This window comes from Aquarana catesbeiana, linkage group LG01 (assembly GCF_042186555.1).
Source record: "Aquarana catesbeiana isolate 2022-GZ linkage group LG01, ASM4218655v1, whole genome shotgun sequence".
In the NCBI taxonomy this organism is placed as follows: Eukaryota; Metazoa; Chordata; class Amphibia; order Anura; family Ranidae; genus Aquarana; species Aquarana catesbeiana.
In genome coordinates, this window is record NC_133324.1 from 816,777,374 (window position 1) to 816,793,682 (window position 16,309).

Sequence of the window (16,309 nt, forward strand, 5' to 3'; positions counted from 1 at the left end):
TTCCTATCTCCGGCTGGGGGGGCTTCTACTAATCCACAGACCCCTGCCATCCATCCTATCCTAAGCTTGGGGTGCTTCTACTAATCCAGAGACTTCTTCCATCTATCCTAGGCTGAGGGGCTTTACTAATACACAGTTTCTTCCATCCATCCTATAAACCGCTGGGGTACTTTTACTAATCCACAGACCCCTTCCATCCTGCCTATCCTAAACTTGGGAGGCTTCTGCTAATCCACAGACCCCTTCCATCCTTCCTATCCTAGGTTGGGGGCTTCTACTAATCCACAGACCCCTTCCACCTTTCCAGCAAACCTACTTTATATTTCACATTGGTTGCTATATTTTCCTTGTGTTTACAGGGAGTGTTTGATCATTTGATTTCACTATTTGATGGAGCATGCGTGCATTTAATCAGACCTCACTTTAGTGTATGTATACTCCAATGGTGCCCATGCACTGTGCAATAAAATGCGATCAATGTCTAATTCCAAGACAGTTTCACACAAATCCAAGCCAATCAGTGGTGGCAGGAAAATATCCATTGTACAGGGTCAACCAACTGTTTTCTTTTGCCATTTTTGTGAATCATAATCAACATGTAAATAGGAGTGTAAGTGTGAAGGGGGTATAAGTGCAGAAAAGGAAAATGGCTGATTCTGCCAGAAGTGTCTAATTTTCTGTAGTGAGCTGTCAGTGCTGCTCTGAAATTTCAAATATTATCAGCCCTGCCCTTTGTGGTCTATAGAACACCTTCACACTGTTATGGAGTTAAAGCAAGAGGGAGGTGTTGTGTAGTCTCATCACACTTCCTGTCCTTGGGGGGGGCATGCTGCTGCTATACAGTAAGTGTTGTCGGAATAGGACAGGAAGGCACCCTTTTAGTAGCTATCTCTGAAGACTACAGACACCTACCTCTTAAAAATTTGTAGTATTGAAAAGGAGAAGAGTTTGTAGTCCCATCCTAGGGTGACAACACTGCTCCTCCATTGATTCAATACATTAAATGTACTCTATGTATTGAAGTGTTAGTGGTAGAATCACAAGTTGCAAAGGGAAAAGGATAAAAAGCCTGAAAAAGAAAACTAATGCAGCTACTCCAGTATATAGGGAATTAAATGCATTTTTTTTTTGGATTTGGATACAGTTTTAGCATAGATGACTTATATTTTACAAAAATAATTTAGGCAGCATTTGACATCAGTCATGATGCATTTCCTGGGTTACTCATCACTATAAACTCCTAATTCATAACTGACTGTTATACTAAAAAATGCAACCTTAAACAAAGAAAAAGTGTGTGCGTTTATGTATGATCTATGCAAGGGTCGCGTTCTGTAAACCAGACTTCAGCAAGTTTATGGGCATGTGTTTCTTTTAAGGGTGCAGACTCAAGAAAATTCTTTTGAAGTTCTTGCTAATTGGTCTGCAGGATTTTAGAAGGCAAATGACCCCCTCCTGTTTGTGGTGCCCATGATGTCATACCTTTGCCTTTTGATCCCACCCTAAAAGCAACACCTCCTGCTGGCAGTAAAAATCCCATATATAACTTATACAAATAGAAAACACATTTTCCTTCTGTCGTGGAGCTGTCATGCCTGTTTGCTTTCCTGTGAGCAAAACATATGGGTCTTTTGGTGGTGCTAAAATGCTTCAGTGAGGCCAAGTCTAGCACAGGTATATTCTGTAATGGGCCAGCCTTGGAGCCAGTATCTAAGACACTATCTTTAAGGTGGCCAAGTCTTGTTGATAAGCCTAAAAGGAGATTGTGACTGCTATGAGGATTTCGATTGAATGGACTGTTGGATCCAACCAGTGTTATCAGCATGAGTGATGAAATACTTGTTCCCTTTCTTCAGAGAAAAGTAAATAATTGTGAAAAGTATCTGTTTAACTACTAAGATTCATTGATGTAGTTCTTGGAAGCATCATCAGGTAAATGGCTTGGAAATTGAACATTATTGGGCTTGTAATATAAAGTTGGCCATAGATGGGTAGAATTTAGAATGAAAATTCTTAGGAAAAGGTTTTAAGAAAGTTAATTTGTTTTTCTAAGCATTGGTGGGTCTAATTGACTTTGCTTTTAGACCACAGTGATGGGAAAATTTGAGAGCAAGATGGAAATTTTTTCTCAAATGGTATTCCAACAGTTTATGTTGTGTTAAGCCCGGTACGCACCGTAAGAAAATTGGACAAATGATCATCCCATTTTCCTCGATATTTCACAGCAGGACGACACCGAGGATGGTACTAATTGTACGAAAATTCTTGAACAAAGGCTTTATTTTTTTTGTTTGTTTCTGATCATGCGCAGTCTTTCATATCTAATTTTTTTTTCTCATGCGAAAACAGTACACATTAAATGAAAATTAATAGTTCTGTTCATGTACGAGAAACATTTTTGGGTTTGTCCCTTCAGAAATTTTTTGTTTGAATCGGATGTCGAAAGTTGTATACACACTATAGGAATATCACGCCTCATATGGAATTTTTCTTCTGATTTTTCTCATAGTGTGTACCCCACTTTAGTCATCCCAAAATCAAATGTTGAAGGCACATGGGATGATTTACTAAAACCTAGAGCAGTGATGGCAAACCTTGGCATCATGGGAATTGTAGTTCCAAAACATCTGGGGTGCCAAGGTTTGCCATCACTGACCTAGAGTGCAAAATCTGGTGCAGCTGTGCATGGTAGCCAATCAGCTTCTAACTTCAGCTTGTTCAATTAGGATTTGAAAAAATCCTCAAAGCTGATTGGTTTCTATGCAGAACTGCACCAGATTTTGGACTTTAGGCAAGGCCAGGTCATACATGGTATGACTCTGGCTGAACTGGCCGAGATTCGAACCATTATTGGGCAGGCTGCTAGCGATAATCACTGTCTTCTCTCAGCGGGGACGGCATTCCCCTGCTCCCCCGTCAGGAGAAGACAATGGCCCGGCAGGAGGGATTCCCTCATCAACCCTGTCTGTGTTGATGGGGGAATCAAGCAAACTTCTTTTGCAGGAAAAAAATTTCTGTGTGTGTGTGGCCAGCCTTATATAACCCCACAAAATCTTTCAACGATATTTAGAGTAGAGCTCCAGGCTCTTTCAGAAAAAAATTAAGTCAGCAGCTATAAAGACTGTAGCTGCTGACTTTTAATATTGGGACACTTACCTGTCCACATATCCAGCGGCGTCTTCACTCGAGCCAATTTTTTCAATCAGCTCACGGGTGCTGCCACCGCCGCCATCTCGGCTGAGGGAAACTATCGATGGCCTAGTGGTGGGGGAAGGAGGAGAAGGCCGAGATTCCGGCTGAGTTTGCCGCAGCAAACTCACCGGGGGGTGGAAGCAAGGTACCTGTCAAAACCAGGTACCCGCACCCCCGATGTGGCAGCAGAGGGGGGGGGAGGAAGAGGCAGACAAGCAGAGCTTCCTCTTTTGGGTGGCGCTTCCTTTTAAATGTTCTGATAATAATCCAAGAATTTTACAAATTGTACAAATTTGCCAAAGACTTTTCCTAAGAATTTTCATTCGAACTTCTATCCAGCTTAAGTGAAAGAGTAGAACAACTTGCAGCAGCCAATTAGCACTCATCCCACCATACACATTGCAGCGGCTTCAACCATTTTGGCCCAACACTGCTTGAGCATGGAAATGGAAGGAGATCAAACTGATATTGCCTTGATCAAGCCCTGCCTAAATAATCTGATCACTTTTGTCGAAATTGCTGTAGTCTTTCCGGTTTCAATTGATATTTTCAATATCTTATATTGATGCTGTCATTTTATAGCCCAGGTCAATCATTCGTGGGTGATAGGAGGCTTGTTTTCTGGTAACCTCTTTCAGCCGTATGTTGGATTCCCAGTCATGGTTTAAAAACTGCTTGAAAAGTTTGACATGTAAGGTCAGCTTTATAGCCTGCATGGCTCTAGAGTGATGAAAAGTGAAATCTGATTGGTTGCTTTAGGTTACTGCATTTCTTCTTCATTACTTTATGCCAAGGTTTGAATTGGTTATAAATAACAACTTTTTCTTTGCTTGTCTGAGGACATTTATGTGTGTTTGTAAGCCTTTCTATTCCCAGCAGAGGATGGGGTGCAGCTTGTCACATCATTTTTGTGTGCCTCGTCTGAACCAAGGGAAAAATAATACCGTAACAGATTGTAGATCATCCTACAAGTATAAATCTGTCAGCAGGCCTGGAGGGGTTACCTAATTCGGCATCCATCTGGTCCACAGGCCATCGCTGGCTCTTAGCGTGGCTAATTGGTGTTAGGTGATGTCTTTAACTTCACTTTAACTGTCCAACTTTGTTCTGCCACGTTGCCCTTTTGTATGGTAGCAGATGGTGGCAGTGTCTCTCACTTTACCTGGCCCCTCTCCTCCATGCATGTCAGTGACAGGTCTGGCATGAAAAGAATGGTAGAAAATGTTTAGCAGATGTGCTTACATTGCATTCCTCTGTTTAGATTTTAACAAGCATTTATCATCGCTACTTCTGTAAAAATATGGTATGTTCCTACTATGTTGCTCAGATTTCAGTACTTGCAGTGTGGAATTTTGAAAAAAATTTTTTTTTTTTTTGTACTTTTCCTTGTTTGATTGTGACCATGTATCAAACTTTTTCACAGGGCTGGTTTACAAAAAAACAAACCAAACAAATCTGTTCAATAGTATTTCTTTAGGAAAGACCAGTGTTAATGCTATTCAGTAGTTTGTCCACTAGGGGCATTGTTTCTTTCCACTTTTTAAATATTTAGTGTTTTAGGTTTAATTTTTAGTATACATGTTTCCTTTTCTTATAACAAAAAAACATAAAGTAACAAAAAATATACGACTTGGATGGCTTCCATGGATGTTTGATTCTTATCAGTCTAATCCTTTTTTGCATTTGAAAAAAAAAAAAAAATTATAATTCCATTCTGTTGAACTAATTGGCTGTTATGTGTATAATGCCACAGCAGTCAATGAGTAATATAGGATCAGACTACAGACAACAGCTTTGTATAACTGTTCAGACCAATTTGGTGAATACAAAGGAAACATGTACTGTGCGAAATGTGGAGGCTGCCAATGGGAACCTCCTTCTGAAAATTCCAGTTCTTGCCTCTTTGATTTAAGTACGTTGAGTCACTGACTGGTAACTAGCATGCACCTAGAAAAGTCAGAGGAAAGCTGGAAAAACAGCTGATCTACATACATATGTCAAATCCGTGAAATAAAGTTATGATGCCTTTTGGATTAACACACCAACCAGGCTATAGGTATTTTTAAAATGAGAGCTTGGCAATGGCAGTCAATTGCCTTTCATTGTTTAAGTTTTCTCTTAGGCCGGCCATACACAAAGCATATTTCTTTCCTGCAACCACAGGCCATTATGTTCTCCTGGCGGGGGTCAGGGCTGGGCAGGGGAAGCTGTCCCCGCTAGGAGAAGACCGTGATTATCGCCAGCCTCTACAGCCTCCGCTAGCAATAATCGCAAGAGAATCCAGCAGGCTGGTTGTACCCAAGTGGATCAATTTGATCGACTTGGTACATTCAGCCTGCCCATTAACGATTTGAACCATGTATGGCTGGCCCAACACTTTACATTTTTGTGCATTTCTTCTAATCTTAATTACTGTACTATGTCAGCTTGTCTATCTAAATGGGTTAGTTGTGTAGCGTAAGCACCAAGCATTTGGTTCAGTTACCATTTTGTCTTTTACATGCTGATGGCCTCATGAGATCTTGCGCTTGGGATAATTGGGCAGCCCATACCATGTGTACCTGAGTCACACTCCGCCTAAACGTGATCATGTACCCGCCAATACATGTCTGAATGTCTTAGAATTTGTAGAACTCTAAAAGAGATACATGTATTTATATTGTACAGTACCTACAGAAAAATGTTGGTGTGTTTTTTTTTTTTTTGTTTGTTTTTTTTCCTTCTCAAGGAAACCTGTACTGACAAAATATAGAGGCTACCATGGCTGACCCCCTCCTGAAATTGTTGGCTGCCTTGCTGTCATCATTCCTCCTGAGAACCCAGGAAAGCTTTTGACTTTTTTCAGGAGTGGATAGGACCGTGTAAATCGTCACACTAAGATGTCTTTCGTGTGCCATATAGAAAAGGTGGCCAAGCTACACCATTTATTACCAGGCTAATGTCAACCCAAAGTGCACTGCAGTGTAAATGGGTGGCAGTAGTTTGAAGCTGTAAATGTGAATGAGTTATGTATCCAAGGTCCTCTACGACATTTACATTTTCGGATACACATGTTTCTATTCAAAGCTGAACTCCAGGATAAAAAGATATTGTCTAAATACAAGAAGCATGTGTATTCTTCCACAAATCTTGGCGTATTTTGTGTATTTCTTCCAGATTTGTGCAGTAATCCAGTGTGATACTTTTGGGTTGATTTACTAAAGGCCAGCAGACTGTGCACCTTGGAAAGTGCAATTGCACTCTGCAAGTGCAGTTGCTCCAGAGCTTAGTAAATGAGGTAAAGCTTCACTTTGCAAAGAATACCCAATCACATGCAAGGAAAATAAAAAAAAAACAGCATTTTTGCTTGCACATGATTGGTTGATGAAAGTCAGCAGAGCTTCTGCTCATTTACTAAACTCTGGAGCAACTGCTCTTGCCATGTGCAACTGCAGTTTCCAAAGTGCACAGTCTTTTTGCCTTTAGTAAATCAACCCCATGGTCTCTGAGCAGAAGCTTTCTGTAATAAAGACCACTCACTGTTGCTCTCTCTCCTAGTGCAGGGTGACTGACAGTGGCCGCCCATCCATTAGGGTTGCACGGGTGTCGTCTGGCCCCCTGATCTACATATAGGACACTGGACAATGGATTCCAATGGGGGGGGGGGGGGGGGGGGGGGAGTGCCAGAGGCTCTAATAGGCTTCAAAAAAGAGTGGGCTCCGGGCGCAGAGCACTGTGCCCGAAGTCCACCCATTTGTGAGATTGCAAATGAGTATTCGCTATTTTCTCACTAAATCTCCTCCCCACCAATCAGGAAGCGCTTGTGAGACCTGTATCCCGATTGACTGATGTCGGGTGATCCTATTGGATGCCTAGCGCTTAGGAGGAAGAGAGTGGAGAACGGCAAAAGCTGCTGGAGAAGCTGAGACTGGAGTCGCTGCTCACACCTCGCCTTCCACCACATAGATGGGGCCTGTCCACCATGCTGGAGGGGACACCGGAGCAGCTGCCCACACCTCGCCACCTAAATGGGGCCCGCCTGCCGTGCTGAAGGGGACACCAAAGCAGCTGCCCGCACTCCACCACCTAGATGCCGCCACCCCGGGGTGCTGGTTCTTCGCCCCCCCCCCCCCCCCCCCCCAAAAAAAATAAAAAAAACACCAGCCGTGATTGGTCTTGTCTCTGCCCCTCCTGTGGTTTTCTGTAAAGCTTATAGTGGATGGAGCCTGATGGCCCCACCCACAGCTCTGCTCTTTGCCAAGGCTTGTCATTGCTACTTTTTACAAGCAATATCTTGAATATGCAAAATCATTTGATGAACACAAAGTGAATTTATGGCCTTTGATGCTTTTGAGGAATATATTGAAAGAAACATTTTTGTGGCTGAAGTTCCGCTTTAAGGTAGTCTTCCACTTGGCACTATTTCTATCTAAACTAACCCAATGACATAATATGAAGAACAAGTATTCCTGCAGCAAATATTTCTGGGTATCTAATTTAGTAGGTTAGCTCATTTACATATAGGCAGCCAGTCCAGCTTCTGTAAGTGAGAGCAGTTTATTACCAGATTACACTTGGGATCTACACAAGTACCCAACATTAGATAATCGATGTTCATGTTGGACCCCAGTAATGGGAAAATTTAGTGGAGCAGAATGGACAAAAATTTTGAGAAAGCAACAGTGAATGTGGTTTTCATTCTGGAAAGTCCAATCACTCCAAAATCAAATGTTAAAAGTAACTTTTAACTTTTTTTTTTTTTTTTTTTGAGCACTTTCAAACATTTGTCATGTCATCCAGTGTACTGATGAGAACGTATAACCAGCTAAAAGCCGGCCTAAATGGATTGAAATTCAGCTAGTTCATGGGAAACTGGATGGATTTCTATCCGTTTATGGCCAGTCTTGCTTGACAGAAGTCAATCTAACAATCGACTTTTCACCAACTGGAGTGTTGGAATACTTTCATTTGATCAGCCCCTTAAGGTAGCCCATAGATCATTTTGATTTTCTTTCCTGCAACCATGGGTGGAAAGAAAGCAAAAATTGCCCACTTCCCCCATCAACACTATGTTGATGGGGAAATCCCTCCCACAGCGCTATTGTGTTCTACTGGCAGGGAGCCTTCACGGCCGGCAGAACGCAATGATTACTGCTAGAGGATATAGCCGCTGGAAATAATTGCAAAAATATTAATCTATGGCTGGCTTAAAGCAGAGTTCCACCCAAAAGTGGAATGTTATCTGCCCCCCCCCCCCTCTGGTGCCACATTTGAATACCTAAAACAGGTACTCGCTCCCACTTCCATGTAAGGGTGGCGCAGCGACCTACGTCATTTACAGCCCCTCTTCCATTCCTCTGACATTTCAGGCTCCCTGAATAAGGAAGTATCTTTATATTAAAAGTCAACAGCTACAGTATTTGTAGCTGCTGACTTTTAATTTTGTTTTTAATACGGGCTGGAACTCCTCTATTGCTGCCTGCCTGCTAAAATGCTGTTGGTCTGGTTGTAATGCTGATCTTCTGAATTCAATGTTTTCTGAGTCACTGAACTAGAAGAAGGATGCAGATTAGAAATTCTGACTTCACTTTGACTTCAGTTGCTGCTGATTTGTGTTGGGTCACTGGCTCCTAGCGTTGAACCCAGAGACAGGCAGCCAATTAGCCTTATCAGAGGGAGAGGTCAGCAATGGCTGCCTACATATTTCTCACTTGGCAGCTTTCCTTTAAACGTAAATTCTTTAATTAGGCACGTAGCCGTGTGCTCTTTGCACTTGTGTAGTATAAGGCAGTTCCTGCTCGGTTACGTTTGTGTCCGTCATTAATGGCACTATGATGTCTATGTCCTATTGTGACTATAGGCAGCATTCAGCTTTTGGGTGGTGTCTCTGTTTTGGCTTGGAAATTAGGATGCTGCTTTGAACAGGATGATCAGCAGAGGTAAACAAGGGGGTCTTGTACTTGTGTCCTCCCTAGTGACAGGAAGAAGGAAATGAGCCAATGCTTTTGGACTCCTAACTGCTCCAGACAATGCCAGATCCACCCTAACATGCAATGTATGTGACAAAAAAGCATTCTAAACATACAGTAATAATAACTTCAGATGTTTCCTTTTCCTTTGCTGGTATAATAGAACACACTGGACCGACTGCATTCATAAGGCAAAAACGAATGGCCATATACAATAATCTTTCTTGCCTGCAGTACATGATTGTGATTGTTAAAGTCAATTTAAAACTGTGTTAAAAGCAAACATTTCTTATATTGCTGCTTACCAATACTTATATGTGATGGCTGCATTACTTTCCTTTTTATTTTATTTTCACCTGGTGATCCAGCCAGTAAGTCCTATTATATTTCACACAAAAAAGCTGTCCTGCAGATGTAGTAGTTTGAGGCAAACCATTTAACACTGACAGAGGTGCTTACATGTTCAGCTCTTCTTTTTTTTTTTTTTTTTTTTTTTAAGAAAATGTATTTTGATTTTTCAATAAAGCGTTTCAATCTTTGGTGAGTTTGGTTCAGTGCAATAAAGCGATAAATTTGACATCACGAAATGCAATTGATGATACCTGACACAACATTATAAAAGTGAGGGTTCGCAAGATATTTGGGGGGGGGGGGAGTGAACCCTGGCCAGGTTTACATCACCTGAGCTATCATGGAGCTCGGGTAGTCCAACATATGTTCATAAAGACATTTATGCATAACTTTAAAAGTATGAAATGGGACTTAGAACATTGGCTCTGATGGTTTCAAGAGAGGTTTCCTTGCTCCTGCGATTCCACCATTAAATTCTTAATAGATATACGGCGGTAGTTATATAGTCATCACATTTAAAGATCCATGGACGTAAGTGTAAAGCTGGTTTAACGATTGTGTTGGTATAGATGTGGCCTTGCCGTAGAACCAAAAAGACACTATGGGGGTTATTTACGAAAGGCACATCCACTTTGCACTACAAGTGCAAAGTGCACTTGAAATTGCACTGGAAGTGCAGTCGCTGTAAATCTGAGGGGAAGATCTGCTGATTTTATCATCCAATCATGTGCAAGCTAAAATGCTGTTTTTTATATTCCTTGCATGTCCCCCTCGCATCTACAGCAAGTGCACTTTGCACTTGTAGTGCAAAGTGGATTTGCCTTTCGTAAATAACCCCCAATGTCTGTTGTAACTGCCTTGTGTTGTATGGTGAGTCCATAGTAGCCTGTCGGTCTGCCAGTGTAAGAGTTTATCAATAAAAAGCAGCCCATTTATGATAGAATCGTGGAGATTTCTGGTGGGTAGGGAAGACTTGGTTCAGCCTCTTCAACCTGAGGAGGTTCAGTAGGTCGTTTTTCAAGTCTGTAATGGAAGGGGGGACGTCCACTTTTTGAGAATTGCTTTCCTGGCTGCCATGTAGTAAGAAGAGAGCCAAGCCTTATTGTGTTGTAGAATTCTAATCTGATTCCTAGGCAAGTCTTGGTTGGTAGCATCCAAGGATCTGAATAGTAAGAGGAAAATGTTCTTGTGAGGGCGAAGGCTTACGATTGTCACCACAAAAGCCTCAACTTGGTTCCAGAACTGTAGGATAGAAGGACAAGACCAGAGCCTGTGTAGAAGGGAGGGCTTGTGACTGCTACACAATGCTACACAATGTTCAGCTTTTAATGATTCATGTAAAACCTTAATCCTTAAAGGAACAAAACTGTTGCTGTTATTGCTTAAAAGTGTTAGCTGGAGTTTGGCTTCAATTTGTTTAGTATATCTAAATCTGCTAGTACATCTAACTCTCCCCTCCCCCCAGACTGACATTGCTACTGTTCAAAGGTGTCTTGTTGCTCCTTCTGTAGACAGTCTAATACAGGAAGTGTGTTACTGGCCACATTACCAGGTGATAACAAATGGGGGGGGGAAAAGCCTAAAAAAATAAAACTAGAGCAACCACCACATTTCATGTTTAGTAAGCTGCAGTGTAGTACATTTTTGGTTTTGGGTTTATCATTGGTTATTTGGTAATATTGTTTTAAAACTCCCAAACTTCTTTTAATTTCTCTCGGATTTAGTGGGTAATGGTTAGAACACTCCCCCCCCCCCCCCCCCCGGTAGGTAGGTAGTAGGTAGGTAGGTAGTTATTGGGGACATTCACACCTTGGTCTTGTTTTAATATGCGTTGCATTAAGGCAATCCATTCAAGTTAAACTACCAACAGGCCAGAATAAACAAAACAATTCAACCTGCCGCAGTTTGGCAGATACACCACAACCCACAGTAGTGCTTTACCTTGTGCCGTAGTGTGCTGCAACACGTGTGCCTCAGAGGTGTGTTGGGTTATTAGAACCAATGACAATGAAAGGCACCACAACACCCTAACATTAATATGTATGTTCTAGCAAAGCGTTGCACTGAAGAGGTGTGGGGGGGGTTCTGCCTACTGCATTTAGAGGCAATAAAAAAAATGTCCTGTGTGCATGAGGTCTACGATTAAAGCAGGTCATACAAGAAATTCAATGAGTCTCCCATCAATGCTAAACAATGTGGGTGTACAAATCTCCCCTGTCGGCTATTGTATTCAGACAGCTCCAGTATTTGCAGCTGTCAGAGTGACTGCAGCTAAATTGAGTGCAATTACTGTTCGGCCAACTTTGTTCCACTCAGCCCCTTGTTGAGCTGGATTGTGTCAGCAGGGCCCACCCACAGCTTAAACTTTGATCAATTTAGAGGAATTGGTCTAAATTTGAGCTGTATATGACCAACAAGGCAGCTGATTCGGACATTGCTGGCACTTTGGCTATTGCTCCATGTAGGGAGCCATAACATGCGCTTTCAAGGATTGCAAGTTCTCAATACTGTGCAGAGATTGTAAAAAAAAAAATTACATGCTAATACCCACAAAAAAAGAGTCATAGAAAGTGATGTGGCAAGCACCCAGATTCCAGTCACCTATGCTATTGTGTTAGCGCTCATTTATACCAGGCTGTGCTACATATGGATGTTTAGGCTAGGCCCGTTCTGCTTGGGCTAGGCCCCTTCTCCATAGGCTTGGCTCGTTCTTCTTGGGCTAGGCCCCTTCTCCATAGGCTGGGCCAATTCTGCTTGGGCTGGGCCCCTTCTCCATAGACTAGGCCTGTTCTAGTTTGCATCTTGATGGAGAGATACATAGGAATTATTTTGGGGAAATGTATGGGTATGAAACTCTCTTAAGGGTCTTAAGACATTCCCTTGGAAGCCCCTTCTGATATAGTTCTAGAAGTCTTCTGCGTGTTTCTGCCAGAGCTGGATAATCCTGGTTGGCAAGACAACTAAGGAAAACAGTCTGGTGACTGGACGGTTTCCTTCCTGCCCATTACCTACGCTGGGATGCATGGTACTTTTTGGATTTGTAGCATAGCACTGATTCTAAGAGGACATTGTTTGACTGGGCCTAGTGGTGTAATAGGGAATATATTTGTAAAATGCATTATATATTGTGCTTGTGAGGTCCAAGGTTTTACCCTTGGCTAGGTTTTTCAAATGGACCAAACATTGTTTTTGTATAAGAACAGTAAAAATTGAGATGTGTGCATGTGTAATATTAGGATTCATGTAGTTACCTTTTGTTATACAATTTTGTTTTTTTGCATTGTGTCAATGACTTCTTAGCCTGAATAATAGCAACAGCCGCTTTTTGCACCCAGTGAAATACATTGCAAGTAAATTGTTGTGTTCAGGAGCCCTATTGAGGAGGAGGTGAAATTGTCAACAAAAGCAACAAAAGTTCCAACTGTGGACTGAAATTCAGTTTGGGCAACCTGTGGTTTTCAGCTGCTAAACTACCCTTTCCTTTATTTACTCACGCTGAATATTTCCAATTAACAGTATAAATCTACATGAGACCATCCACCATATGTGTATTGTGCAGCAGACAGGCCACCTGGATTATGTTTGGCTGCATGAGAGACCATTACTCTCAGGTTATCAGTGGCACAGATCAGTAGAGGCTCTACACAGAGAACTGCTGAATTCCCTATTCCCTCCCCCCACTTGGCTTTTGCACAAGCTGTGAACAAGTCCAGCTATACGAATGCAGCATCCCATCTTGCTTTTATGATATGGAGCAGGAGGCAAATGCCACTGGTCGTTTTGAGCTTATGGTCTTGACCTGAACATCTGTTCTGTTGACTGTGAGCATAAGTTGAACTTGGGAGCAAGCACAGTGGGCCCTCCATGGTGATCAATGGACAAATCACTGATGGATATCATCAACAATTTTCTCTCCCTAAAGCCTAATACATACGATCATATGAAAAATACCACTTTCTAATCGACCGTATGGTAATCTGATCATTAGTACACAGCTTTCAAGAGCTGATAATGACAGTTCATACAAAATTACCTGAAGGGACAAACACACAAATATTTCTCGAACAATACCAGATCGTGTGATTTCCGTTTTTACTCAGTACAGTATTCGCCTGAAAAAAATTGGAAGCGCAAGACCATGCATGCGAAACAAAAGAATACAACACATTACATCACTTCTGAAGTTGTATTCTGTCCTACGAGAATTTTCTTAAAGGGGTTGTAAAGGTAAAAATTTTTTCACCTTAATGCATTCTATGCATTAAGGTGAAAAAACTTTTGACAGTACCGCCGCCCCCAGCCCCCCCCGTTTTACTTACCTGACGCCTCGAATCTTCGCTGCACGTTCTTGTCATCTTCGCTGCAGCTCAGCCTGGTCGCTGATTGGCTGCAGTGGATGGATTGAAAGCAGCGCAGCCATTGGCTCGCGCTGCTGTCAATCACATCCGATGACGCAGCGCGCCGGGGGGCGGGGCCGAGTGATACAGCGAGCGGCTATAGCCGCCGGCTGTATCACGGGAGCGCGCCCGCAAGCACTCACCACCATGCGAGGGAGCTCACATTAAGGTGGTGAATGCTTGCGGGGAGGAGCTGAAACAGCCGCCGAGGGACCCCAGAAGACTAGGTTCGGGGCCACTCTGTGCAGAACGAGCTGCACAGTGAAGGTAAGTATGATATGTTTGTTATTTTTTTTTTTAAAAAAAATTACCTTTACAACCGCTTTAAGTTGAGAAACCTTCATTTTCAGCATGCAAAAAAAGAGGATCATTTGTCAGATATTCTCATTGTGTGTGAGGCCTAAATGGATCAGTGGCTGTAACATTAGCCTAATTTTACTGAGACCTGCATTAAAAAAAATGCAAATTCCAGCTTTACCATGAATGCGACCTGCTCTGGAGAACACGCTAGTGTCAACTGTTGAATGGAAAAATCACTGTTAAATATCATTGACAATTTTCTCTCCAAGGACTTGTTTACACCACAATCCCCGCATTAAATGTGGGGTTCTGCATGCACGTTTACATGTGTTTCCGGCGCATTATTTTATTTTTTTTTTTTTTATTCAGAGTTGCATTTACTTGCCTTTGCTATGCATTCATGTGAGTCCCAGTACAAAAAAAAAATACAATATGCTGTAATAATGGTGTAAACTAGGCTTGTTGAAATGCGTTCATTTTTCTTGCATATGCACATGTACAGAGTTTAAAGTTTAAAAACCTGTTTGACTACATATTTTGTAAAAGGAGCCCCAAAAGAGGCTTGCATTCCCACTAAAAAATGGAAAATCCAGATTCGCAGTGAATGAGACCCGATCTGGTGAATATACTGGTGGTAAATGTACTTAATAAGTACAATCCATCAGGTAAAATGTGTGGCTGACACTTTTCAAGGTTTTATTTGGTAATCTTCCTGTTAATAACGCACTGTGAATCTCATTTTGGTCTGATTAGTATCTCCTAAATCTCATAATGTCCTGATTTTCAGTTGACAAAATTGATTGCCAAAAAAAAAAAAAAAAATCTGTCTGCAACTTTATCTTGTAGATTAGGGGAGACTACTTTCTATTTTATTCTTTAAACTCAACCTAAATTCTGCTGGTCTCTGTCATTCCTAAAATAGTTCTTACTTGTTCTTAAACATTGACAGACAGGGAAGCGGGGTGTAGTGTAAATAACCATGTGTGTGGTGCACAGGATGTCAGGATTGTCTTTCTTATTGTTTATTATGTTTGACCGCAAGGTTGACGAATATGGAAGAATGTTATAGCTGTGAGATTTCTACAGGGCTATTTGAGTTAGCAGATCGGTGCCAAGAGAAAAGCATCTCCTGGCTTTTAGTTCACCCATTGTGGAATCCTGTGACCTACATCTACTATATTACCCCATTGCTATGTTCTTAATGAACTATTGTTTTAGGCATACTTATTCAAAACTGTGGAACTTTGACATTTTAATTTTAGAGCACTCTGACGCATATTTTAAGCTTGATGTATTTGCCATAAACATGCTACTTTTCTATTTAAAAAAAATGTTACATATACGCTTATTACATAAAAAGCTCTAAAGTTTGGGTGATCTTCTGAGAGAGCTGGACAAAAGATTCTTGGGCAAACAGCGCTTTCATCCAATGAGATTCAGTCACTGTTAAGGTATTCTGACATGGGTTCAGGCTGTCGGCATACGATAGCCAGCATTGCAGATTTCTCCATCCACGCTGTTCGTGTTATCCCAAGCCGGCCGTACATGGATCAAAATTTGGCCAGTTCAGCAGGGACCGGCTGAATTCTGATCCATGAATGGACAGGGTGGTTGAACAGAAGTTGATCTACCAATCAACTTCTGTACAACCGCCCTACCGGAAAATTTCCGCTCGATCAGCACCGCTGGCTATGGCTGGCAGAACTGATCAGTGTATTCTGATAGCTGGCAAGTCTACCTGCTGTCAGAATACAATAGTGTAGCGGGGAGGTTTTCCCCCGTCCACATCGACTATGTGGATAGGGAAATTGAGTCAAAAAAAAAAAAAAAAAAAGGGACTAATGTATGGTCAGCTTTAGACGCCTTTCACGCGGACAGCTGTTCTGCCACAGTTAAAAGCATATAATATGTTCTGTGAAATTCAAGACTCCAGACACTGCAATCAGCTGCATTTGTACAGTGAGATTACCTGCGTTTACATGCGGCTGCGTTTAGCTGCGTTTGGAACATTCTTGTCATTTCTGATGTGCTTCCTGTTGCTTTTCTTTCCTTGTTGCCGCTGCTATTCACAGGAGAAATAGTACACTACGATTACCTGCAGTTATGTGCAGATAGCTGCGC

At 41.9% G+C, this 16,309-nt stretch overlaps 1 protein-coding gene across 4 annotated transcripts in view; it reads left to right on the forward strand.

The window, feature by feature from the left end:
• The window catches only part of DLC1 (DLC1 Rho GTPase activating protein), a 602,554-nt gene that overhangs the window by 538,295 nt on the left and 47,950 nt on the right, over positions 1-16,309 (forward strand). Inside the window, exon 1 of one of the 4 annotated variants that reach the window (XM_073608323.1) lies at positions 1,131-1,932. The exons of the other annotated variants lie outside the window; for them this stretch is intronic. The gene's annotated coding sequence lies outside the window, so the exon portion shown is untranslated. Of the gene's footprint in view, positions 1-1,130; positions 1,933-16,309 lie in introns of those variants that run through there. 4 annotated transcript variants of the gene reach the window in all.